Below are 26,067 nucleotides of genomic sequence, written 5' to 3'. Positions count from 1 at the left end.
GGGTGTTCACTGGGGAATTAGTATTAGAGTACAGTACTGGATGCTCACAGAAGAATGAATGGGGTATATATATGTGTGACTCTGCAGTTCTGCTTTCTGCTGCTGACAGCAAATCTTGATCAGGGCTCAGCTGCTGACAGCAAATCTTGATCAGGGCTCAGCAGTCTTACTACATATTAATGCACACTGAACAACCAGAGTAAGGGAAGGAGTGGTAGAAAGATAGTCAGGTGGATCTAGCTATTTCAGTCTCCCTATCTTTCCATGTAATCACTTATTAATCTACATATGGCCACACCCAGGTTTCTTAGAACTGAACTACTTGTTGCTGCCCTTTGTTAGGGAGTGATAGCACATGGGGTCTGCTCCGTTATAGGTACCAGGCACCAGCACAAACCCTCCACAGAAGGAAGCTCAGTCTTCTGTAACCCAGTGTGGGATTCATTGTCTCTGCACTCCAAGAGTTCTAACACAGACTGACTATTTTACTTTTCACATTGTAGTGAAGTCTTTTTGTATCAGCTGATCCAGTGCAACCCTTGCATGGCTCACATTATGAACTATGCAACTATTCTTTCAGCACTGCATGTTTTGTGTCCAGTTGCACTTCCCCTTCCCTCAAAAAGGCAACGGATAAGAAGCGCCATAACAGTCTCTTCATCTATAGTAGGGCCGAGGAGCATGTGGCCCTCCAGTTGTTGCTGCCAGTAGTGGCCAATGCCTACTGTGGTTGGGAGCAGGAGGCACAGCAGGCAATAGTGAATATAGTCACACGTATGTGGACGTGCGCGCGCGCACACACACACACACACACACACACAGAGGCAGGCAGGCATTTGCATTTGTAGATACAGAGGTGAGCAAGTCGACGTCGTTGTTGTTTAGTCGTTTAGTCGTGTCCGACTCTTCGTGACCCCATGGACCAGAGCACGCCAGGCCCTCCTGTCTTCTACTGCCTCCCGGAGTTGTGTCAAATTCATGTTGGTTGCTTCGCAGACACTGTCCAGCCATCTCATCCTCGGTCGTCCCCTTCTCCTCTTGCCTTCACAGCTTCCTAACATCAAGGTTTTTTCCAAGGACTCTTTTCTTCTCATGAGATGGCCAAAGCATTGGAGCCTCAGCTTCAGGATCTGTCCTTCCAGTGAGCACTCAGGGTTGATTTCCTTTAGAATTGACGCCCAAGAAGAAGGCGTCTTTTAATTTCGTGGCTGCTGTCTCCATCTGCAGTGATCATGGAGCCCAGGAAAATAAAATCTGTCACTGCCTCCATATCTTCCCCTTCTATTTCCCAGGAGGTGATGGGACCAGTGGCCATGATCTTAGTTTTTTTGATGTTGCACTCTCCTCTTTCACCCTCATTACAAGGTTCTTTAATTCCTCCTCACTTTCTGCCATCAGAGTGGTATCATCTGCATATCGGAGATTGTTGATATTTCTTCCGGCAATCTTAATTCCAGCTTGGGATTCCTCCAGTCCAGCCTTCCGCATGATGTATTCTGTGTATAAGTTGAATAAGCTGGGGGACAATATACAGCCTTGTCGTACTCCTTTCCCAATTTTGAACCAATCAGTTGTTCCATATCTAGTTCTAACTGTTGCTTCCTGTCCCACATATAGGTTTCGCAGTAGATAGATAAGGTGGTCAGGCACTCCCATTTCTTTAAGAACTTGCCATAGTTTGTTGTAGTCCACACAGTCAAAGGCTTTTGCATAGTCAATGAAGCAGAAGTAGATGTTTTTCTGGAACTCTCTGGCTTTCTCCATCTCTTGGCTCCCTACTTTAGCATTCCAGTCCCCTAGAATGAGAAGAACATCTTTTTTTGGTGTCAGTTCTAGAAGGCGTTGTAAATCTTCATAAAACTGTTCAATTTCAGTCTCCTCAGCAGTGGTGGTTGGTGCATAAACTTGGATTATTGTGATGTTGAAAGGTCTGCCTTGGATTCATATTGACATCATTCTATCATTTTTGAGATTGTATCCCATTACAGCTTTTCCCACTTTTTTGTTGACTATGAGGGCCACTCCATTCCTTCTATGGGATTCTTGCCCACAATAGTAGATATGATAATCATCTGAGCTGAATTCGCCCATTCCTGTCCATTTTAGTTCACTGATGAGGGCAGAAAAACAAGTTTTATCCCCATATAAGAGAATTTCCCGTTACTGTAGATGCTGCTGCTCCCTTATTCATTCACATTATCTCTCACACATAAACATACATAACCACACATGCACATATACAAGAAGGCTGACCGTTCAGCTGGTGGGAGGCTGGTGGTGGAGCCTCCGCCTTTGCTAAGGAGTCAGGCAGGAATGAGTTGTCCAGAAAGGGCCTGAGCAGTGGTTCCCAATCTTGTTCTTGGACTGCAACTCCCAGAAACCTAGGCCAGCACAGCTGATGATGAAGGCTTCTGGGAACTGCAGTTTAGGAACACCTGAGTTAGCCAAGGTTGGAAACTAGAGGGACCAGTTTTCACTTGTTGTACACCTGTACTTCTTATTACACCTCATAATTAGCCACCGGCTATGGGAGCTATAGTCTAGCAACATGTGGAAAGTCACCCATTCCGCAGCCCCAATGCACAGCTACTGCAGATGTGTTCAAATCATGTATAGTAAATAATACCATCTATAAATGACATTGTCAACAGGATAATTCACCTAGCTGGAATTCTTGGCTGCCGAGGAGTTCAATTCCCTACTGTGCTTCCTAGGTGAAGAGACTCTCTGGCTTCAGGTAAGGTTCACAGTCCAAAACTGTCTCCAGAAGAAGGGAATGGTAAACCACTTCTGAGTATTTGGTACTTAGAAAACTCCAAGAAAGGTCACCATAAACTAGATTTATTGTTTATAATTGCTGTTATAAAGCATGGGTCATAACTTGGATCACACGATATTTGTGCTATGATCAGAAAGCCTCAAATCCCCTACAGAACAGAACAGAGACTGGAAAAGTGAGCCAAAGTACAGATTAATATTGACAACTCACATAGTTTGTAATTAATATGTGATATATGTGGGACATTTATGAGAAAGCATATTTCCTAGAAAGCGTATCTCCTGTTTTAGAGATTGTACACAAAGCAGTGTTTCCCAACCTTTTTTGAGCAGTGATCCCTTTTATAATAGCTAAGTAACCTGTAAGCCCCCCCCCCCACACACACCATGGTCCCCTGCCCCACCATCAGTTGTTTTTTGCTAGTAGATTTGGCGTGTCTCACTATGAAAATAATGCAGAGCCATTCCTGAAGGGCTGACTTTTCCAGTAGCCAGTAGTACTACTGCCCATCCACCCAGAGCAAACTGTTCTGATCCTTCTCAAATGGCTGCCGCCACTGACACCATCTTGCTAATGACAGCCCAAAGAATCAGATTCTGCCAGACTGGGCAAGATTTATGAGGGGCAGGCAGGCCTCAAACAGCGCTGCTCTCCAGCTTCTTTCTACCTGCTTCAGTCAGCCACGAAACAAGCAGCAGCACCGGAAAATGGAAAGGAAGAGTCGAGTGAGAAAGCAGAGGAGGTGGTGGTGAAGACGGGCCCTTTGGAGGAACGCTCCCCTCCTCTCCCCTCCCCTCCCCTTCAAAGCAGCACTGTTTGGTTTTGCCAGCACATCATGCCCTGCCATGTTGGACTGTGCAGCTGGAGCCATGGCAACCCCCCAGAAAACACGATGCAACCTCCTTAGGGATTGCATCCCACAGGTTGGGAAACCCTGCCCTAAAGAGTTTAACACATCCATTGCTCTGGTCATCTAACCAAGAACCTTCCATGTACCCAGAGAATGGGAAAAGATTTAGTGCCTATACGGTGACCCTGGGACCTATTATCCAGAAAAGATACATTTTTCATACTTTGCCTCAAAATCTATAGCATCTGCTTGAGTAGCTGTGCACAGTACTGTATTATCTCTTTGGCAGTTGTTATACAGTTGTTATATAGCCATGAAATTAAAAGACACCTGCTTCTTGGGAGGAAAGCGATGACAAACCTTGACAGCACCTTAAAAAGCAGAGACATCACCTTGCTGACAAAGGTCCACATAGTCAAAGCTATGGTTTTCCCTGTCGTGATGTATGGAAGTGAGAGCTGGACCATAAAGAAAGCTGACCGCTGAAGAATTGATGCCCTTGAATTGTGGTGCTGGAGGAGGCTCTTGAGAGTCCCCTGGGCTGTAAGGAGATCAAACCTATCAATTCTAAAGGAAATCAACCCTGAGTGCTCACTGGAAGGACAGATCCTGCAGCTGAGGCTCCAATATTTTTGGCCATCTCATGAGAAGAGAAGACTCCTTGGAAAAGACCTTGATGTTGGGAAAGTGTGAAGGCAAGAGGAGAAGGGGATAACAGAGGCTGAGATGGTTGGACAGTGTCATCGAAGCAATCAACATGAATTTGACACAACTCCGGGAGGCAGTGGAAGTTAGGAGGACCTGGTGTGCTCTGGTCCATGGGGTCATGAAGAGTCAGACACGACTAAACAACTAAAAAGCGATGATATAGTTATAGTCTAAAATAAAATCTCTGTTGAAATTTATTTATTTTATTTATTTATTAGATTTTTACCCCGCCCCTCTAGACAATGTCTACTCGGGACGGCTTACATAGATAAAAACACATCAATATAACATATATAAAATCATAAAGAATACAATTATAGCGATTAATTCCAAAGGATCAATTTCCGCATGAAGAATTTTTTAATAATGCATGTCTATGTCAAGTTTAGCAGGTGTCAGCTGATTAATCTCTGTAAGGAAGGTAGATCCCACAAGCCTGAAGTCAGCCAACCCCTGTCATGAAGCACTACTATACAAGGAAACTTTAAAAGTGTCATGATTACATTGCAACACTAGGTGGCAATGCCTGATTTCAATTAACAACATAACAACATTGACAGGGAATCCACTTCCTTCAGCCTTGGTCAGACGAATGGGAAATACGGATGTTGTCTGTTCTAGTTCCTATCTTATACCATACATTTTTAACTAAAAGGGCTAAAGAAATGAAAGCAATTTGCAGCTTGGGAGATGAGCTTCTCACATATTTTGAGGAAAACACATTTTGAATCACAAGAAATGAACTGGAATTGGGGGTCAGTTTCCCTCTCCTGTTTTAAATTGTTCTCTAAAATTCAAGCACTCTGAGGAATCTAATGTTCTATAATGCCAAAAGGTGCCCAGATACACAATGCCAGAGGACAGATATTGGGTTAGGGTATTATTAATACAGTGAGGAAACAGGACACAGAGACAGATGTACAAAATCTCTTCAATTCCCACTCAGCACCTAGGTTTTCTGTTTATCTTTATTCCTCAATGTAATTAGACACAAGCAAGAGAGGCCCTGACATTAAAGAGAGTAACATATGTGGGCTTGTCCACATGGGTTTCTTTAAAACAGGCTAATGTAGGCTAAACAGGCGGATGCAAGCTAAACAGGGTAATTCTGGGGATAGGGTAGAGGTCTGGAACGTCATTTGGTGTGATCTCTGGTTCCAAATGACACACTCAGGTCAAGCAACCCTATTTGTTTTGTTTCCTGAAAAAAATTAAAAATCTCTGTCCTTGCCCTCTCCTCACTCCTCCTGTTTCTAGGAGGAAGTTTTCAATTTTTTTACAAAGTGACACAGAACATCAGCACTGTCATAATACAGTTTAAACACCCCTTTACTTTCTCTGTCTCTCCACAGAGAAGTAGAGGAAGTGTTTAATTTCCAAATTTTATGAAGTGGCTGAGCTCTCTCTTCTTAAACCACTTTATGATACCGACAAATTGACAGCAGAAATCAATTTGACATCTGTAAGACAGACTTTGGTTCATTTCCAGCAATCACATGCACTAGAAATGAACCAAAAGAAAGCAAACCAAACCACACCGAAATAGTAGAAGCCTCTGAAAGAGACTCAGAAAGGTGCAGAGAGGGATGCTCTGGGGACAGGCTGGTTTTCAGTATCAATTACATTGTGTGATCACCGGAAATAGAAGCAAGCCTGTCGCCACAGGCTGAGCATACAATGGGCTAAACTGAGTAACCTCAGTCAATGGATTTTCACAAAATGGCATCAAAATCTAGTTTATTTTAATTTTTGGTTGTTGTTGCCAGGAAAAACAACAACACTTGTGAGACTTTTCTGCCCTGGACACCAAAATAACTTGGCTAGCTTTGACTTCACCTGCCAACACAACTTGATACTGATGGTGGAGGGTGGCAGCATTTTATAATAATATATAATATAATCTTAGAACTGCAGAGCTAGAAGGGACCCTACGAATCATTGAGTCCAACCCCTGTTAGGGAGGCACAGTGGGGAATCAAACTCCCAATCTCTCCTAATCCACTGAGCTATCCAGTAATTCTGGATGTTCTATCTGTTCATTTCAGGTAGATCTGATGTCCAAGCATCTGTAACTGTATTTGCTACTATGGTCTCCCTCCTTCCTTTGCACAAACTGCTTTCATTGCTCCAAACGTCTTTCTGCTACAGATAGACAACAGGTCTTTGATGACTGACCTGCTACCAAGGATGATACTTCCTACCATCTATATAGTATATATTTCTTAAGCTTGTTTCAAAACTGTGTTTCTAATTGCTTTAAAGAAGGCTTTTGATTTAATTCTGTTCTAAATAGCTGATACTGTATTTGTTTTGTAGTTTCATTGCATTCTTTACTATGGGCCACCCTGAATTCCATTTTTTGGAGAAAAGCAAAGCTGGTGGACAGTCCTCAGATTATGTCACTCCAATACAGTGGGGTCTCGACTTACGAACGGCTCGACATACGAACGTTTCGACTTACGAACCACTCTCATAGGAATATATAGACTCGACTTACGGACTTAGATTCGAGTTACGAACTCTTTTTTCCCCTTTTTTTTAAAGCTAAGTCATCTTAAGTTAGAAGGAAAAAAGAAAAAAATATCCCCCTCTAGTGGCAGAAGGCGGAATAGCAGCTTCCCATTAGTTTCTATGGACGAAAAGAGCAGATACGGATTAAATGGTTTTCCATGCATTCCTATGGGAAATGCAGATTCGACTTAAGAACTTTTCGACCTGAGAACTGCCTTCCAATACGGATTAAGTTCGTAAGTCAAGACCCCACTGTATTGAAAGACCTACATTGGTTGCTAGTAGCCTTTTGACTCCAATTCAAGGTGTTGGTTTTAACCTTGGAAGCCCCCAGTGGCTTGGGACCAGCCTATCTAAAGGACTGACATCTTACTATGAGGAGGACGGGCTTGGCTGCCATCTTGAAAACATCTAGATTAAAGAACTGGGGTGAAAAAAAATAAGAGGAACATGATACTTGGGAGTCTACTATCAACCACCCATGAAAAAGATGCACATGAAACCTCTGAAAAAGAAATTGCAAACATTTCAAAGAAATATGATTTAGTAGTAATGGGAGACTTCAATTACGCTGGTGTCAGTAGGCAAATTCTGCCAAGCATGGCTTTTCCAAGAAACCTCTGGCTTGTGTATATAATGATTTTATCCTACAAATTTGTCCACTTGTGATATCAGGCGGTATGAAGAGTCATACATGCTGAAATCCTGTCTCCTGGGCATCTACTTACAAAAACAGATCTTTTCTCTGTTGTTTCTAACCACTCTAACAGGAGATGTCCCCCTCTAAATATTCCTTAGTACCCTTCATACCAGTAGTGAGTTAATTCTCAAACCAACAATGAGCTAATCACTTGCAAACAATAGGGAGCTACTGGAACACATCTGTGACTTCCATGGTTTGCAAAAGCACAACTGCAAAATGTTGTTACATGTTGTCAAGTCACTTCCGAATTATGACAACCCAATCAATAACTGACTTCCAAAACATCCTGTCCTCAACACCCCACTCAGTTCTTGCAAAGTCAAAGCTTTAGGGAGTAATACCTCTTTCCCTGCTGCCTGCAAATTTTCCCAGGATTATTGTCTTTTCCAAAGAATCCTGTGTTCCCATGATGTGCTCAAAGCAGGACAACCTCAGTTCTGTCATGTTTTTGCCTCTGGAGAAAGTTCAGGCTTGATTTACTCTAGAACCCACAACTGCAAAACACTTTAGGACAAGAAGCTCAGGGGAAAATCCCAACCCAGATCAATGAGCACTGTGGATACTCAGGAATCCCCGAGTACTGAAGGATGGCTGGAAAACTAGGAGGAGAATGGAATGGAATACTCATCAAAAGAGAACGGCTATCTTGTTTGGAATCCTGCACAGGAGCATTTCATGCTACAATACATGGTTGCTGATCACACCTGCAGCTTCACCTAAGAACACCAGGGAAGTACATTTCTCCACCAGAAAATGACAGTCATTGATTTCAACAAAGTTGCCATCTTTTCGTCTCCCTCTCTCCCTTAAAAGGAGGACTGGGCCATGACCCAAGAAGATGTAATCTCTCTCAAACTGAGGTCCCCCCCCCCCATTTGCTGAAATCACGAGCTGCCAGTATTGAACAGAGCCTTTATGTTTGCAGTGTAGCAGAAAACTAACAATTGCTGCTTTCTCAGCATGGAGAGGCGGCAACCTTCCCCTAAGGAATTTATTATACACATGGACATACAATCCAAGAAATCTAGTCCAATCGTGTTTCCTAGATTGGCATTATTTTTACGCTTGACCTGCTTGCTGCAAAGACGCCAGTGTTCTCCTCATGTTAAATCAAACGTGCACGACCCCGTCACAGTATTCTCATTTCCACTTCTGCTTGGGTCCAAAGTCAGCCTTGGGCCAAACCTGACATGAATCAAAGCCTGTACCTAGGAAAGAGAGGGCTTGAAAAAAGAAAACACACACATTACCTCCATTTCCATGGGAACCATGGCTCCTTGTAAGCCATTCGCTTCTCCCACGGGCTGCCAGTTCCTCACCTAAGCAGCTCTTCAGAACACCATGCACCCTCTGGCAGTCTCTCTCTCTCTTTCTCGAGACAAGGCCAGCTCTACCAATAAGCAGAGTGCACCAGTCTCCTGGGGTGGCAGGTCATGGGAGGGATGAGGAGTGGCAGAAATCTGCTGCAGGACAGAATTGTGGGTACTACCTGGCCTGTCCCATGCCACCCTCCGGCAAGGTCGGCTGCCACCTAGTGCAGTCGGTGAGGCAGAAGGCACAGCAGCCAACGAGAGTGGAGTCACAAAGTAGCTGAGACAAAAGTGGGTATTTATATATAATGTGTACACAGACACACAGAGTCATGTTTCCTCTCTCTCATATAGGTAGGCTCTCAAGTGTTCACGCCTGCCCACTGGAGGAAAGGAGGCTCGGATGAGCGGGGTGGCTGAGGGTAGCCCTCAAGGGAAGCTGTGGTAGTCCAGTGTTGAAATATTATTCAGCTGGCCATCTGGCTGACCTCTGTATGGCAAGAAGGGGCAGCATCTCACCCTTCACCCGAAGCAACAAAACATCTTGGTCAAGCGATGTTCCCGAGTATACTCAGCAGGCTGAGTTGACTGTGGGTGAAAAGGCATTTGAGGTCCAATCAAGCCACTCCAGCTACTTCCTCCTTCACAACTTTTCTCATTATGTCTCCTAGTCCTAACTCTTTTGTGGGGGGGGAGGGAGGGGAGAGAGGGGGGCTCCTTCTAGCTGAACCACCATTAATTAGTTTCAGCTGCCACCCCAGAGCTTGCTTCTGCAATTAACTGTTCCAGCTGCTTCTCCCAGAGGTTTAACCGCTTCCTCACCAGGGCAAGACGTACTTCACCATGCCATAAACCACTGCTTCTTTGGAGTGTCTATACAAAGAGCACTATCGGGAAAGGCGGGGAGCAAGGTCACTCGTTGACCCCAAGCTCATTCATAATGCAAGCCAACAAGCCTTGGCTATTTCCTTACTCACCAACCAGGGATTCACAGTTCAAGACTTTCAATTGTGCCATCAAGGTTGCCCACATTTAAAAAGAAAAAAGAAAAAGAAAAGAAAAAAGGGAGGACAAGATTCTTCCACCTTTAATGTAGGATAGAAGCCTGCATTTTAGCAGGGGTGACTTGCAAGACAACAAATAAATAATGTACACTGGAGAAACTGAGAAGCTCAAGGGGTTGGAGTACAAGGTTGTGGAGCCAAGGGCCAGGATTTTGAACTCCCACTATTCCTTTCCAGGAGAGGGACCAGACAAGATTGCCTGGAGCATGTGTGGCTGATGGAGTTACTGCCCTGCCACCTCTGCAGACAAGCTGCATGATCCCAAAGAACATCTAAAACCGACTTCTAGTGACTCTAGTAGGGCTGCCAAGGAGTGGTTTTATAGTGCCATCCTCTCTCCCCAGTGCATTTCTACTGACAAGCAAGAATTTGAACCCATGTCTTCTGAGTCCTAGATCCTCTGTCTGCTATGACACACTAGGTATACATAGTCCATCTAGAACAGTGGTTCCCAACCTTGGGTTCCCAGATGATCTTGGCTTAGAACTCCCAGAAGCTTTCACTGCTAACTGCGTAGCCAGGATTTCTGGGAGTTGCAGAAGGAGAGACTGGCAAACCACTTCTGAGTACCTTGTATCTGAAATACCCTGTGATGGTTGTCCTGCATCAGAATCTGTATGGTGGCACAAAATTATAACTATTGCTATGGAAGAAGCCACTTTCTGGTGTTTCCTAGTATGTATGAAGGACAGCCTTGTAAATCCTGAATGGAAAGAAAAAAAATGCACATACTTGATAATGTGGGGGTGGGGGAGACGAATAAAGACTGAAATCCTGTTGTGCAGCTATGAGTGCATAATCTGAAGCTGTGGAAGTAGCAGGAAAAAACATGAAAGAGCAGAAGTAACATCCATGAAGGACTTCCGCAGATGTGTCACACAACAGTCCCAATGTGAACACTGCAATTGTGTGATCAATCATGACCACAGTGTGAACTATGCAACTGTGATGTGTGAACTGCACGATCGCTTGTGCAATGCTGACTGCCTGGGCATAAGGTCTTTTGCAGGTGTTTGCTCTCTCTCAAGTCAAATTTCAACCACTGTATGCATATTTAGTTCTTCATGTGCCCAACAAGAGAGTCTGTGCTTTGCAAATATAAAGCTCCAGGCATTGTTCTCGCTCACAGCAAAGCCAACCCTGTCTGCAATCAAGTTACAGTCTTAAATCAGGCTCTAAAGGGTGACATTCCTTACATCCCTTTCAAAAAGAAAAATTATGTACCAACTAATAACTGAGAGCAGATCTCCCAAGTTGTCAGTGGAAGATCCAGTAGGAACCTGACAATTTTTAAAAACTTACTGGAGCTTCTTCTGAGGGTACTGATTTCAGTCCTACAAATGTCTTAAACACTTGGAAATTAGTATTAAGAAGAAAATATACTTTGCATGGAAAAATCTCAAGTTAAGTTCTGACAACTTGAGTGAACAGGATGAGACACCTAGTAATCAGACTTCCCTGTTTGTTCCCAAGGCCCTGGAGGCTCACTCCCTGACCAAGTAGAAATCATTGGGTTAGATGAACCAATAATCTGATATCACAGAAGGCAACTTCCCACATTCAACATGTATTCAGATAATGACTTAAGGCAAGTGCTCCCTCTTTGGGGATTTTTCTTCTCCCTGAGGTAATCATGACTAACTTCAATTTATAGTTCAATTTCCTTTTGCCTCCCCCTGACACATATCTATTTTCAATCCCTCAAATCACACCAGTTTTTCCCCTTTAAGGCCGTGGAAGAACAGGCTCATGTTGCTTCCTACTTATCACTGAATAGCTATCAGATTAGCTACCTATGGTTTAGATATGGTGAAGACAGGCACCATGGAAGGCAACCAATGCACTGTTTTGGTGCTTTGGAGGTCAAGAATCTGCATATAGACACCTCAGTAATCTCTGAAGTATTATCAATGATCTCAGGATGTTCTGGTGATTCATTGAGAGAACATTTCTGGATACTGGCCTTGTTATAGATAGAGGCGCCACTGGATACTTTACATAAGTTCACACACGAGCAGCAAACCTTGGCTCACCTAGCAAGAAAACGGGGCCTATCTCAGCTTGGTGAGCAGAAACCTTGCATGATACAGATGTTTATAGAGGTGACTTTGTCATGTTATACTTCACCTATTTTAAGTGTATCCTTAAGATGTCTTAGATGCTGCACCTCCAAAATGTAATATCTGCATCATCCCTTCCAATTCAAGTCATCTGAATCTTGTGGAGCCCCCCGCTCTTCCTCCCCTCACATCTGAAACAACAGATGAGAACAGCAGGCCAGCATCAAGCCACAATTATTGTTGGGTGTTGACAGGAATAAATGAAAAGAATGAGGGAGAGTTGTGAAGAGGGTCACTTTAGTGGTCCTTTCATTCCCCCCCTCCTCTGAGTAGGAAGTTAGAAAAGCAGGGTCCTCAAAGCGGTATTGAAAAAAAGGCAGGGACAAACCCCTCCCCGAGCACAAAACACAGTGTTTTAATTATCTGTCCACAATTACTCCTTTCAGGGTGGAACATATGGTAGATGGTTTGCTTAAGAAAGAAAACAAAAATACTTTAGAAACTTAAATGATGTTGGAAAAATAGTGGAAATAGCTTTAAAGGGATGGCAGGATGGGGGCAGGGAGGGAGGCGACACACTCAGTACACATTTCCTGCAGGAGTCAGCTGGGGCTTGGTTTTCTTCAACAGCAGTGCTCCCACCACATGCTGCCAATATACATTGGGGAGAGTATTCTGAGTTTACCAAGAGACAATTATGGGAGCACCTCCTCACTGAAGCAGCTCCCAGATGTATCCATGAATAAGATCCAAATATCTTTGTGTTCATGAATATGTCACAGATCCTATTGCAAGTAATTGCAGAGACATGAGACGAGTGCATTGGGGCAAGCTCCTGTTGAGTCACAGCAACAGGGTGGAAATGCAGACTGACAGCCCCAGTCATTTAAGCCTTCTTCCCTTGCACTTATGCTCTGTTTGGTTCCACCACATTAAAAAAAAATCTGCTTAATTCATCTTTGGCTGAACTCCCAAGAATGAGGACCAAAAAAGTGGTCAATATTTCAACAGAGACAATGCTTTTTCAAAGAGTGTGCATTTCCATTTGAGATTATTTGCTTTATCTACACATCTGGAAAGGGAGGCAAATGGATTGGATACCTTTGGCCTATTTGTAAGAACACTGTGTACATTTGCCAAAGTTCCAGCACGAAGAAAACCCAACAGAGTTTGTGCCTCAAATAACTGTCCTATCTGCAGAGAACAGGGAAGATGAAGCTTTCACAACGTGGAGATCAGCGCCGCTAGCTGCAGCTTATCAAGACAACATAGCTACAGAGGCTAACCAAAAAGCTGGCTATACTTCTAATACCACTAGAGGTTCTACGCTACAACTTTTCTCTTCCCTTTGCTTCCGACACTTCTGCTCACTCAGCAGACCAGACAAAGAATCACACTGAGAAAATAAACAGCATGTGGTTGGTTCAACAGAATTAGTCATATACTGCCTGTACATTTTGAGAAACAGGGATGCCAAGTCTGATCTCTGCTTACAAGCCTTGTTTCACTATCTCATTCCAAGCCAAATGTATAAATCCTGTATTCCTGTGCACTTTCAACTACACGTGAAGCCATGGGGACTGTTTTTTAGTAAACACATACAGGATCAGTCTGCACAAATTTGTGTGTGACGAAGAGAGAAGATGAGAAAGCATTCTGCACGAACTCAGAAGTGATGTTTATACAGCACTGAAAGTGGGCCACATGAATGAATCTTGGCTGAAACTACACCCCTTCACATGTCCCTCTGCATAGTCTGACCACTGGAGAAAATATTGAATGGATTCTGTTGCACGCACTCCCAACTCTCACTCAGACTGACAAAAAAGAAAGAAACGAACAAGAGTTTGGAGCGTCTAGGCTGGCTGACCCCATTAAAGTTCTGAATGGTCCGAGAATAAACTACGTTGGGGCCATCTCCATATGAATCTACTGGTGTTTTAAGATCACCGAATACAGATACAGCTGTCTTATGTCTTTGCATGGATGAACCGTGAGCCAAGCTGAGGGAGAAGACAAACAGCAAGCAAGGAATGCTACCTAATCATTGCAAATGTGCATGACCCTGCCCGATTTTGGAAGCTAAGCAGAGTAAGGCCTGGTTGACACTCATACTGAAGACCACCAAATGATACCAGGGAGGGCTAGGGAAAGATTTCTACCTGAAGCCTGGAAGAGACAAGCTGAAAAAATTGGGCTAGATAGACCAATAGTTTGACTCATGTCAGGCTGCTTCCTATGTAGTCAGGCCTTCTATTTTAGAGTTGATAGTTATGTGCAAGATGTTGGGGTGTGTGTATGGTTGCATTGTCTGTGTGGAGCTGCTTGCTTCAAGAACTCAGATTATCTTCCTCACTGCTGCTGCTTCCCCTACTATTTATATTTTGGCAAGCAATTAATTCAGCATTTGTTTGTGTTACTATTTGTTACTGGTCTCCTTGAAGGGTTCCCCCCCCCCAATGTGGATATTAATTTCATGTGGGCTTTTCCTCATAATTTTATTCATGTAGATTATTGTTGCCCTTTACTTATGATGTCACATTCTGGATTTTGTTAGTTGCTTTGAATGGCTATTTATTCAGTCCTGGACTGGCACATTTCTCTGGATAACAAATATTTATTGTTTACTAATTAGTTACATTTCTATCCCTCCTTTTCTTCAATGAGCTCAAGGCAATGTATGTTTTCACACCCATACCTGCTTCATCTTCACAAAACTCTGAGAGATACATATGGCATGGTATCAGTAAATAACTAGCCCAAGGCCACTGGTAACTAGCCACAGGATCTCCATAGTCCAGATTCAGTGTTAGCCATGATACTACACCAACACTTTCAATGCTTAGGAGAGACAAACCACTCGGGTTCCATGATAATGCATTTAGACTGCCTTTCTTCTTGCTGAGATGTATTTGAGAGAGGTTTTCTTTGGTTATTCCACCCAGTCAGAGAAATACTGGGTCCCCCCAGTATTCAACAGAATTCAACAGATTCCCAAAATCAACTCCATTGCCCTTACCAACTAGAGACACTCTCAAACCACATCAGTTTTGTAGACCTAACTTCAGTCCCAACAGTGTCATGGAAAGGTGTGTGCATGTGTGTGTTCAGAAAACCTGCTTTCCTTTATAAGAGGAAATAATCCACCACCTATATCATGCAGCAGCCACCTTGGTTCTTACCTCAACAATTAGCTTCAATGTTTATGGCCTCGTCTAGAACTTCACTTCTCTCAGGACCTCACCAAAAACAGTTCCACACTGGAAGCTGCTCTTCACTGCTCCAGTCATCTGTATCAGATATTCTCACCTATCATAGACAAGCAAACATGCTGATTTTCACTGTATGTTGCCTCTATCCAGTGGTATATATATTCCTGAGTTAATTTCAGTAGCAAATTGCTTCAATTCTACTGCCATTTTGATGAGTTTGTGGTTCCGTCCTTTGTCCGCATGACAGAGGGTACTAGAATGTACTACTCCATGTTCCTCTGCCTTTAACAAAGAGATTTTGGAGAAAGCTACCTTTGACAAGGAGGCTCTGGCCAACTATTTTTATCCACAAGAACTCTGGTTATTCTGCTATCCAGACCTATCCTGTCTCCTGATACATGCTCAATTTTATTGGATGCATGCAAAATTTGACCTTCTGCAAGCAATTTTACATGAAACTAGAACTGTGCTGGGAGACTGTGTGGTGCAGTGAATAAAGTGATGGGCTAGAACCCAAGAGACCTGGGTTCAAATCCCTGTGCAGGCATGAAGACTCATGGGTTGGGGGAGGGCATGGACTGATAAAATGACTCCTTCGCTATCTCACATACTTTGAAAACTATATTAGAGTTGCTATAAGTTGGATGCAACTTGATAGCACATAATAATAAATTTACAACATATGCTATTCTAGCGGTAAGATCTAGCAACAAGCCACTAGTAAATGGCCAGTGCAAATTTGCATTAATATGCCTTGACTTCAACCAAGAGAGACAGAAATTGAAAAACAGTGATTAATAAATTATCTTAGAAGTTAGTTCTCCCAAGACTTATTTTTCCTCTGGCTGATGTGAGATCATGGTTTTATAAACTGAAGGTATTCCAAATATGTATGCTTTTAAAAATCATAATGAATTTAGTGAAGATGAAACCATTCTGTCCAAGATGTTAGCCAAGGCGTTTTGTCTGCTCTAGGCCAATGCTTCCCCAACCTTAAGTTCCCAGATGTTCTTGGCCTACAACTCCCAGAAATTTGGATTTGATCCATAGATTCCCTACCAGCTCCACGGTTCTAAGATTAAAGAAGGCTTCATCAGCTAGTGATGAAGGCTTCTGGAAATTTTAGTCCAAGAACATCCGGAGATCCTATGGGAACCCCTGATCTAGGCTGTAACACACTCTCTTCCTCCATTGGCTTCCTTTCATACCTGATATAGGACAAATGAGTTTTTCTGGCTAAATCACGTGGAAAGGGGACCACTGAAAAAGTAGATCAGGAGATGCCCTGCCCACAGCCACTCACAGCACCAGGAAGCATCAAAGGTAGTCACTCACTGGCTGCACAGCCTAATGCAAATCACTTGTATTTGTGCAAGGCGATTGCAGGAAGTGTGAGACTTTGACACTGAACCTCTGCTGATACCGAGAAAAACTTCCAACCATCTTTATCTCTGCCTGATAAAAGTCCTCGTCATTATTACTCCCCCTGTTACTTTACAGGAGTTTACATGCAGAGAGGTCTCTGGAAGCATGCAAAATTCTTCTGTTATGTGCACCAGGGAAGTGACTCCTTTTTTTGTGCCTCCCCTGGCAGTCCCTTATGCCGCATGAGCTGTTAGGGCAGACAAGCATTCAGATCACAGGGGTTCATGGAAACCCCCCTCCATGGTGGCACCATGCCTAATTTCTGGAACAAATTTAGCCAAAACAACCGCACAGGGGAAGTCCGCACACCCAAACTCCTCTTTGCCTTAGTACAAACTGTGACAGAAGAGCCAGTTGTCAATAACAGCTGACATCAAATTGGTTTGCCCCTAATCAGAGTGAAAGTGTGTCAGGGTAGAAGGTCAGAGCAGCTTTTCTCAACCCAGAGACCTGCAGTTTGGGTTGGAACACAACTGCCATCATCCCAATCCAGTAAGGCAATATAGTTCACCCCAAAACCTTACGTCTAAAAATGTGACTGAAACATAATAAACCAGATTGTCGCTATTACAGGTAATTCCAAAACCATAAAGTTCTTAAAACAGATGAAGGCATGTATGCAGGTGAGTGAAAAGATGGGGGGGGCAAAAGGATTAGGAGGGAGGAATAGGAAAGTAAAGGGAAAAATGAGAGAGAAAGCTTTTTAAAAAGCTTGTATTTTAGGAAAACAGTAAGGGCAGGAACGAAAGATGGGGGTTTCCCATTTGACAGAAACATAATGCAGGAAGTGGATCTTGCAGTTCTCTATTTGTTTACGCAGAAACAAACGAGTCCCAAGTTCGTTCGGCGGGGTTTACTCCCGAGTAAGTTTGCCTCGGAGTGCAGTTGCAGGCAAGGCAAGGCTTAAAAGTACACGAAAGCCGCTCAGCGCACCTCTCTCAAGAGCCAAAGCTACTCACCCGCTTCAAGCCCCATGGCCAGAAAGGCAGAACCAGAGAAGAGACGGGAGGTTCTCGCGGCCTTCGCTGTGGGGCGGGCCTAGTCAGACCCTCTGACCGAAGAGGGGCTGCTCTGCCCCCCGGGTTCGGGGCTCCAGGTTTCTCTCACGATACGCTTGCCGGCCACTTGTCCCTCCGAGGTCTAGCCACGGAGCCCCGCCTTTTGCCTCGAAAGCCGCGTCCCTAGATGTGGGGGGGGGGTTTCCTCCCCTTCAGCTCTGTAACCTGAGCTTTTGCTCCCCGCCCTATGCTGATTCCGATTTGCTGCCTCCGGGCAGGACGTGTCTGCTGCGTTAATAAAGGGAAACAAGTCTGGGTTTATTTGAAATGGTCGCCGCCTTTTTATGTGCACGGGACCAAAATGCCCGTAAAAAAAGCATTTAGGACGGAGCAAAGCCTCGAAAAGGAGTCAGTGTGCTGCCTGAAAGGATGCGGAACGCATGCTTTTAAATGGGCAGGAAAATGTTGAGGACTGTGTGGAAGTAATGGGTCCCGGTCGCTCTTTCCCACATGATAGTCCTATATCAGCCTTCCGTCACTCCGATTTCTTCCGGAGCAAGAAGTGAACAGATGTGGGGATTGCACAAACACGTGTTGGGTTTTCTTCTCATGTGCCATCAAGCTGCTGCCTGTTTTAGGAGATCCTATACATAAGCGAGGTGGCTGGATAGCGCAATAGTTTAGGTGAAGGTTGTGAGTTCAGTTCCCCACTGCGTCTCCTGGGAAGTAGAGCCAGCCTATGTGGCCTTGGGCGAGTTACACAGTCCCCGGGCACCTCCAAAAGAAAAGTATAGTAAGTCCTCTTCTAAGTACTGTACTGTCTACCTAGAAAACCCTGGACAGGGTCACCATAACTTAGAACCGACGTGACTGTTCGAGAATATTAATTATATGTTAGTGGCCTCTAAAAGATCCAATCGTAAGCATCCCTATTCAGCTTTTGCTGGCTGGAGGGCAGGCTGTGGTCTCTTTAACCGAGTCAATCCATTTGACATTATAAAGATGAGAAGCAAAAGTACTGTAAAAGGTAACAGAAATAGGGGCAGAACTTTTTCAGAGACTGTAATGTAAAGACACCAAGAACTATTAGGATAACCATGGCAAAGAAGTAGAGAACAACAAAAGGAGAAAAACAAGAGATTCAAGAAATCAAAGGGAAATTTAAGCCTAGATTAGGAATGTTAAATGAAGCACACTATCTGACCACGAAGAATCAATGCTTTTGAATTATGGTGCTGGAGGAGGCTCTTAAGAGTCCTCTGGACTGCAAGGAGAACAAACCTATCCATTCTAAAGGAAATCAAGCCTGAGTGCTCACTGGAAGGACAGATCCTGAAGCTGAGGCGCCAATACTTTGGCCATCTCATGAGAAGAGAAGACTCCCTGGAAAAGACCTTGATGTTAGGAAAGTGTGAAGGCAAGAGGAGAAGGGGACGACAGAGGCTGAGATGGTTGGACAGTGTCATCGAAGCAACCAACATGAATTTGACACAACTCTGGGAGGCAATGGAAGTTAGGAGGACCTGGTGTGCTCTGGTCCCATGGGGTTGCGAAGAGTCGGACACGACTAAACAACTAAACGGCGACGATATAGTCTAAAATAAAATCTCTGTTGAAATTTATTTATTTAATTTATTTATTAAATAAATTTACTTGTTCTTTCATCTAAATGTAATTCACTATCAGGTATCCTGGTAGCTATAGTAAAATGGGGAACACTTGTGGTAATGTTGTGTAGTAGTTAGAGCTCTGAGCTAAGGCTCAAGAGACTTGGTTAAAATCCTCAGTGAGTAATGAAACTGATTATATGTCCTTGGGACAGTCATGTTGTAGTAGTCCTTCCAGTGATGGGCAATTTCATTACGGGCTTCTCGTAATATAATCACAATTAGTTCTAGATGCCTTAAGAACAATATTGTTACAGTGCTGGTGCCAAGCCTTTTTGAAAAAGAAAGAGAAAAGCTGTATTATTAACAAAGATCTCAAGTCTCAGAACTGGCCATGCTCCACTTGGTGCAGGACTATGCTAGGCTCTTGTCCTTCCATTTTTGCTGCACCTACTTCCTATTGAGGAATCATCCTGGATTAAACCCTGCGTGAAACAATCCAGGCAATACTTTAATTCTTCCTCCTGCCTAATGAAGGTGGCATTCATGGACTCATGTGAGAGGCAGTTGCTGCCTTCTGGGGCTGCTCACTACCAGCTCATGCTGCAGATACGATTGGCACTTTTCCAGGCAGGTGAGAGGAACAAAGCTGATAGGATAGGAGGGCAGAGAAATGGGCTTGGGAGTGGTCCCATAACTAAGGGGAACTGACCTGAGTGTCGCTTTGATTCTTCTCTCCCCACCCCACCAACCACCAGCACCCCTGTGCATGCTTCTCTGCATCAGCACTGTCTGAACCAATGCAAATGCATTATTTACAAGAAAGAAAGAAAGAAAGAAAGAAAGAAAGAAAGAAAGAAAGAAAGAAAGAAAGAAAGAAAGAAAGAAAGAAAGAAAGAAAAAGACAATCCCTATTGCAGAGGGGGAAAAAAAGCAAGAACAGGGGAGAACTTCAAGCTGATTTGTATTGAACAGTATGGCATGTATTGAGCAGAAAATAAAGTGCATCTGATCATCCAAATCCCACAGCTTCTCCATAATATTTGCCAGTGTAGCAGCTCCCTCATGCTCAAAGACAGAACTTTCTCTAGAATGATGGGAAAATGTCATGAAACAGTTCATGAAGTGACCTGTTTTTACATAATAAGGCTTGCTCTTGCAAATGGCTGGTGCTGTTTCTGAACCATGTCTCTTCTGAATGTAGTGAGAGTTCCTACGATGGAAGGATTAACTATGCCAAAAAAAGCAAAACAAAACACAACCCCTGGATGTAGAAAATTGGTAGTGAAGGTTAACATCTTTCTCACTGGACATCTAATTGTTTATGTGTTGGGGGTTTTGTCTGTGTTGGGACAAGAGGCATGACATTCAGACAGCTACTGTCTGAAGTGGTTTATTAGAAAACTGGGTACCAGTGCTGTGTGCAGCTGCCCCCTTTGGTAATCTGTGAGAAGTGCATCTCAGAACATCCTCCTGGCAGTAAAGCAATCTCAAGTACAGTATTGGTCTGATGCTGCTCACCCAGAACTGGGGCTTCCTGGACAGGCTTCTGGGCTTCCTTTAGGACTTGAGACTTTGCGTGACCAAATAAGGTATTTCTGACTCTGAAATATTAACCTGCATCCCTCAGGTCTTACTCATGGGGTCATCTCTGATATCCACCTAGGTTGTAGTATGGACATAATATCCATTTTCTGTGAGATCTATTAGTCAAACCAGCTACACATTTTCTGACAAATATACATATTAGGGTTTTTTTTTTGTTTTTTGTTTCAGTTTTCAGATAATCTTTATTGGGAAGCAGTGTGATGTAGCGGTTAGAAGTGCTGACAAAGCCTGAAGGGAGAGAGACAGAATCAAATCCTTATTCAGCCACTGAATGATTGTTGGCCACACTCTACATATCAACCTGAGCTAACTCCCCAGGGTTTTGATGATTAAAGGACGCAGGGAGAAACCATGTATACAGCCTGTGAACTCTTTGGAGAAAATATGAGGTGTTAATAAATACAAAAATACATATTTTAAACTGCTTTGGCCCTTTAAAACTATGACAGGGTTACTCAAAACCACCAACATCCTAGCCATCTGCATAAAAACCACATCATTTGGATGTGCCACTGTCAGATTGCCCTTCACTCTGAAAACATAGCGGGACAAAGCTGAGTCTTACTATTAGGTGATTGAGCAGGTAGCCTTAATAAAGCGATGCATCAGTTTATCCTTTAACAGGGGCATAAACATGCCATCGCATGGAGGATCAAAACACCAGCCTGTCTTCTGGAGCCAGGGCCCTCCTGGGTTACTCCCTCCCCTTAAGTTGCCGCTGGCATTTCTCTTCAAACAAGGCTCAACCACCGTCCGTTCGCATCGCTTAGGAATATATTTCTACCTTTACTTCAGACTGCTTTGCCCTTTGGGTGGAGAAGGATTCTCCTCTCGGCTCATGCTCCATCCAGGCCAGAGGGAGTTGGCTTGTGCCATTTTCTTACCTACTTGCCTGCCTGCCTGGATGGCTTGGGGGCTGCTTGGATTTTTGTGCCCCAGTCTCTCTGTGTATGCATACCCAAAGTGTGAACTCAAACCCAGAAAAGGAGTCATCCTACAATTGGGTCATTCTGCTGCTTGGAAAACTCTGCTTGCCTTCTGCTCCCCCCACTCAGCTCTATGTACGTGTGTGTGTACATGTATGCATTACGGTATCCTGTTGCCGAGCTAAGGAGAGGGAGGAGGGTTGAGGGAAGTGGGAGGACATACCAGGAAGGGTTCAGCAGTAGCTGCTGCCACCTCTGCATTTCACAAGCTGTGCCAGAAGGGAGGGAGCTGGTCTCCAGATGGCAATCTTTCCCTTTCCTCCTCATGAGTTTCTGCTTTCCCCTTCTCTGCCCGGTAATTACAGTTTGGTCATAGTTTGGAATGAGTGAATATGTATGCCTGCTTAGGAAGAAAGACATGTGTATGTGTGTGTATGTGTATGTCTCATTTCTGAATTTGTGACTACACTTTTACTCTTTAACACCAAAACTTGTCACTAATCTAATAAAAACAAAATAATCCCTTTAAAACCTCTTTGTAGGATGGAGGTAAATACTGGCAATGGAAATGGAATGTGCTTTTCTCCAAGACAACACAGGCACTAGCCAATCAAGTGCTCATCACAGTAACCTTGTCAATAAGAAAGAAACCAACTGAAGAGAAAATTAGGCTACTCTTCAAGTTATGAGCTTGAAAACAACATCAACAATGCTTGTACATACTGAAAGCAGTGGGTTTTAAAAGGAAGCTCAACCCTCCCACCTATAATAAACTGTATATAACCACAGTAAAGCAAAGCAAAGTGTGTTGCTTATCTACTACCCCATGGTATGTACAACAGTTGCTGGGTGGTTTACAATTTTATTATGCAAACTACTGTACATATTGTCCCCCACCCTTGCGAGCTGGGTACTCAGTTTACTGACCTTGGAAGGACGAAAGGCTGAGTTAGGCTTGAGCTGGCTACCTGATCCCATCAGGATCAAACTCAGATTTTGAGCAGAGTCCTGACTGTAGTACTGCAGTTTAACCGCTGTGCCATGCAGCTCCACAGTAGGCAGCAGGAATTATTTTAGATTGGAGGGAGTGCATGCTCCATGTGTTTAAGAATGCATTATCAGCTTTTTAAAAAGTGAGGAGTCCTGTGGCATCTGAAAGAATGACAAGTGTGTTATAGCATGAGCTTTTGAGGATGCACTGTATAAATATGGGAATTTCAGGTATTTATGCAGTGCACATGATTAGAGATGAAAATTTAAGCAGTGAAGCCAGAGGGAAATTAAATGCAGAAAATAATGCCACCCTCCCTCGACCATGTATAATGTGTGTATGTACTTGAAATTTTGGACAACCCTGCATGTGTCTGGTGAAGCAAGCTATAGGCCATTAAAGTTCATATTGCAATGTGTTTGTTAATAAACAAAATAACTCCTCTTGTATGTTTTTTAATTTAATTTTATTCATTTTTCATTGGGTAAGGGAAGATCATAGGGAAGGGGATTTGGATCAGGGTATTGGGGTAAATCAAAGTACAGAATGTGATAGAGAACAGTATATATTATTATAACATTTGCCAATATGTTTCTTACTAAGCTTACTTCACGCCTGTCATTTTTTCTAAGTCTTTAAATTCTAAAATTGTATCTTATATTTTCTTCTCGTAATCTTAACCCATTCATGTTCTCATTTCTCATCCAATTATACAAAGGTTCCCACTTTTTTCTAGCCTCAGCAATTTCTTTGTCTTTTAATACTTCAGTTAAAATATCCATCACTGGTGCTTCAAAATTTTTTTCTATTAACTCCTGAATTGTTGGAGTCTCCTCTTTCCCCCCAGTATTTGGCATATAAAATTCTTGCTGCTGTAGTTACATGTATGATCAAATATCTTCTTTTTTCTATCGAGTCTGGTATTATATTTAACTAAAACAGTTCAGGTTCATATGGAATTATAGAGGATAACATTTTTTTTGTAAAAACTCATGGACTAGTTTCCAAAAGCTCTTAACTTCCCTACAAGTCCACCACATATGATAAAAGCTACCTTTTTTTGATTTGCATTTCCAACATTTGTTAGAAGTACTTTGATATATTTTCGATAATTTTTCAGGTGTCATATACCATCTATAGAACATCTTATACATATTTTCTTTGAAAGTAATTGCTTTTGTTAGCTTAATGTTACCTTCCCATATTTGTGACCATGACTTTTAGTTAATATTGTGGCCCACATTTTGCGCCCATTGACCATTTCATCTTGTGTTTTAAATTCTAGTAGATAATTATACAACATTTCAATCAGTTTTTCCCTTACATTCAGAAGTATCTTATCCAGTGGTGCCTGTTCCTTATGAAAGCCTACTGTTTAATCTCTTGTATATCTAGAATCTATTTGTGTTTTTGTCCACCAATCAAGTATTGTACCTTGTTCTTCTAGCTCTTCCCTTGACTTCATACTTCAGTCCTCTTTTAACAAATCTCTATATCTCAAGAGTTTCTTCTTTCCCATTTATGTTGGTTGTGTAAAAGCTTCCATTGGCGAGACCATTCAGGAACATTTTGGTAATTTTCTTCCCAGATCTTGGTCCATATCCAGTTTAAGGCTTTCCTTATCAGATGGTTCTTAACTTGTTTATTGTCTTTTGCCTTTTGATACCATAGGAAGGTGTGCCATCCTAGATTTAAATCATGTCCTTCTAATTTTAATATTATGCCATTTTACTCCTCCTACAGTTTTTTTTTAAATCAGAGACCTGCCAGAGGGCCAAAGGCAGGGGGCAGAGAGGCACATCTATACGCACCTCTGTGCCATGCAAAGTCACACCTGGCATTGCAGGAGGAGTTGCATGTCAAGAGATGTTGGTGCTGAGTCTCCAGCAGAATTTCCAAGAGGACTCTTTGCTAGAACTTCTTTTTTGTATCCCTTCCTCCCCTACAGCGTTCCCTAAATTGTTCTCCCCCATCTTATATTATTGCTAATTGTGACAAACCCAGACCTACTGGGATATGTCACACAGTTTCACTAAGCTGCCACCAACCATTCCCTTTAAGAAGTCACACAGACCAGGGATGGATTTTTAAACAATAAAAAGAATAAGGTTTATTTTAAATACACATAGGGAAAAATAAACAATCAGGTGAATAAGATAAAGTAACGTGGCTTATTCTCACTCATACAAGCATACAGTTTGGTTCACCCAGAACCCTAACTTGAAGCACAGACCCTGAACCTATCAGTTCTGGCTAACCAACAGACACCTGAACCTATCAGGTTGGTACTCTGACACACAGAAGTACCCTGTCTGACACACAGACTCCCACAACAGCTTCTTCTTCCCAGCTGCTGCTTCGTCACAACCCAGTGTCTCTCAGCATCTCAACTTCTCCACACACGCATCACATATATATACAGTACAGCCCCTCCTCCTGATGTCCCGCCTTCCACTCCCCATAGGATGGAACTTTCCCTCCAAACCCATGATAGACAGGTAACATCAGTGCTGTATGTAACACCTCCCCTCTTTATAAGTTGTTTTGTAGGGGGAAAGCTAACGTGCTTTTCACCAAAAAACAACCTGAATAAAATACACAAAACAGTTATACATACCATACCATACTTACTTATACTTACATTCTAAGTTAAACCATAGCAAATAGGCATTTAAACATTTACCATATACATTACATCAATTTACCTTTATTCATACAAACCAAGTTCAAAAAAAACACAGGTACATTTTAACTTTTTTGTTCACCATTATATACACATAGTCCATGTTCTTTCGCCGTCTTCATTCTTCAGGTCTTCTGGATAAGGCGTCAGCAACACAGTTCACTGACCCTCTGACCACCTTCACTTCAAAGTCATAGTCCTGTAGGTTTAAAGCCCACCTCATAAGTTTGCTATTGTGGGTTTTCATTGTCTTTAACCATTGCAGTGGTGAATGGTCAGTGCACAGAACAAAATGTCTTCCCCAGATGTAAGGCTTGGCCTTCTGGATCGCGTAGACTATGGCCAAACACTCCTTCTCCACGGTTGCCAAATGTCTCTCACCTTTTTGAAGTTTCCTACTCAGGTAGGACACTGGATGCTGGTCACCATTCTCATCCTCCTGGCACAGAACTGCTCCTACCCCGCTGTTAGACGCATCGGTGTAGATGATGAACTCCCGGTCGAAGTCTGGAGCCCGCAGCACTGGATAGTTGATTAGCGCCTCCTTCAACCTTTGGAACGCCGCCTCACAGTCGCTGGTCCACGGGATGCGGTCATCAGCCGTCTTCCTCGTCAGATCGGTCAGCGGAGCC

The 26,067-nt window shown here is 43.1% G+C and overlaps 1 protein-coding gene across 4 annotated transcripts in view; it reads right to left on the bottom strand.

The window, feature by feature from the left end:
* The window catches only part of LOC110086801 (broad substrate specificity ATP-binding cassette transporter ABCG2), a 61,357-nt gene extending 43,553 nt beyond the window's left edge, over window positions 1–17,804 (bottom strand). For 2 of the 4 annotated variants that reach the window (XM_072995216.2, XM_078390829.1), the window contains exons 1-2: window positions 17,582–17,768; window positions 15,168–15,294 (exon numbers count right to left, since the gene is read on the bottom strand). The gene's annotated coding sequence lies outside the window, so the exon portion shown is untranslated. Of the gene's footprint in view, window positions 1–15,167; window positions 15,295–17,581 lie in introns of all 4 variants that reach the window. The other 2 variants (XM_072995215.2, XM_072995217.2) reach the window with 2 other exon arrangements.
* Window positions 17,805–26,067: the final 8,263 nt, after the last annotated feature.

This window comes from Pogona vitticeps, chromosome 3 (genome assembly GCF_051106095.1).
Source record: "Pogona vitticeps strain Pit_001003342236 chromosome 3, PviZW2.1, whole genome shotgun sequence".
Lineage (NCBI taxonomy): Eukaryota > Metazoa > Chordata > Lepidosauria > Squamata > Agamidae > Pogona > Pogona vitticeps.
Note: the sequence above shows the minus strand (reverse complement) of the source record. Positions and strands in the feature narration are given on the sequence as shown.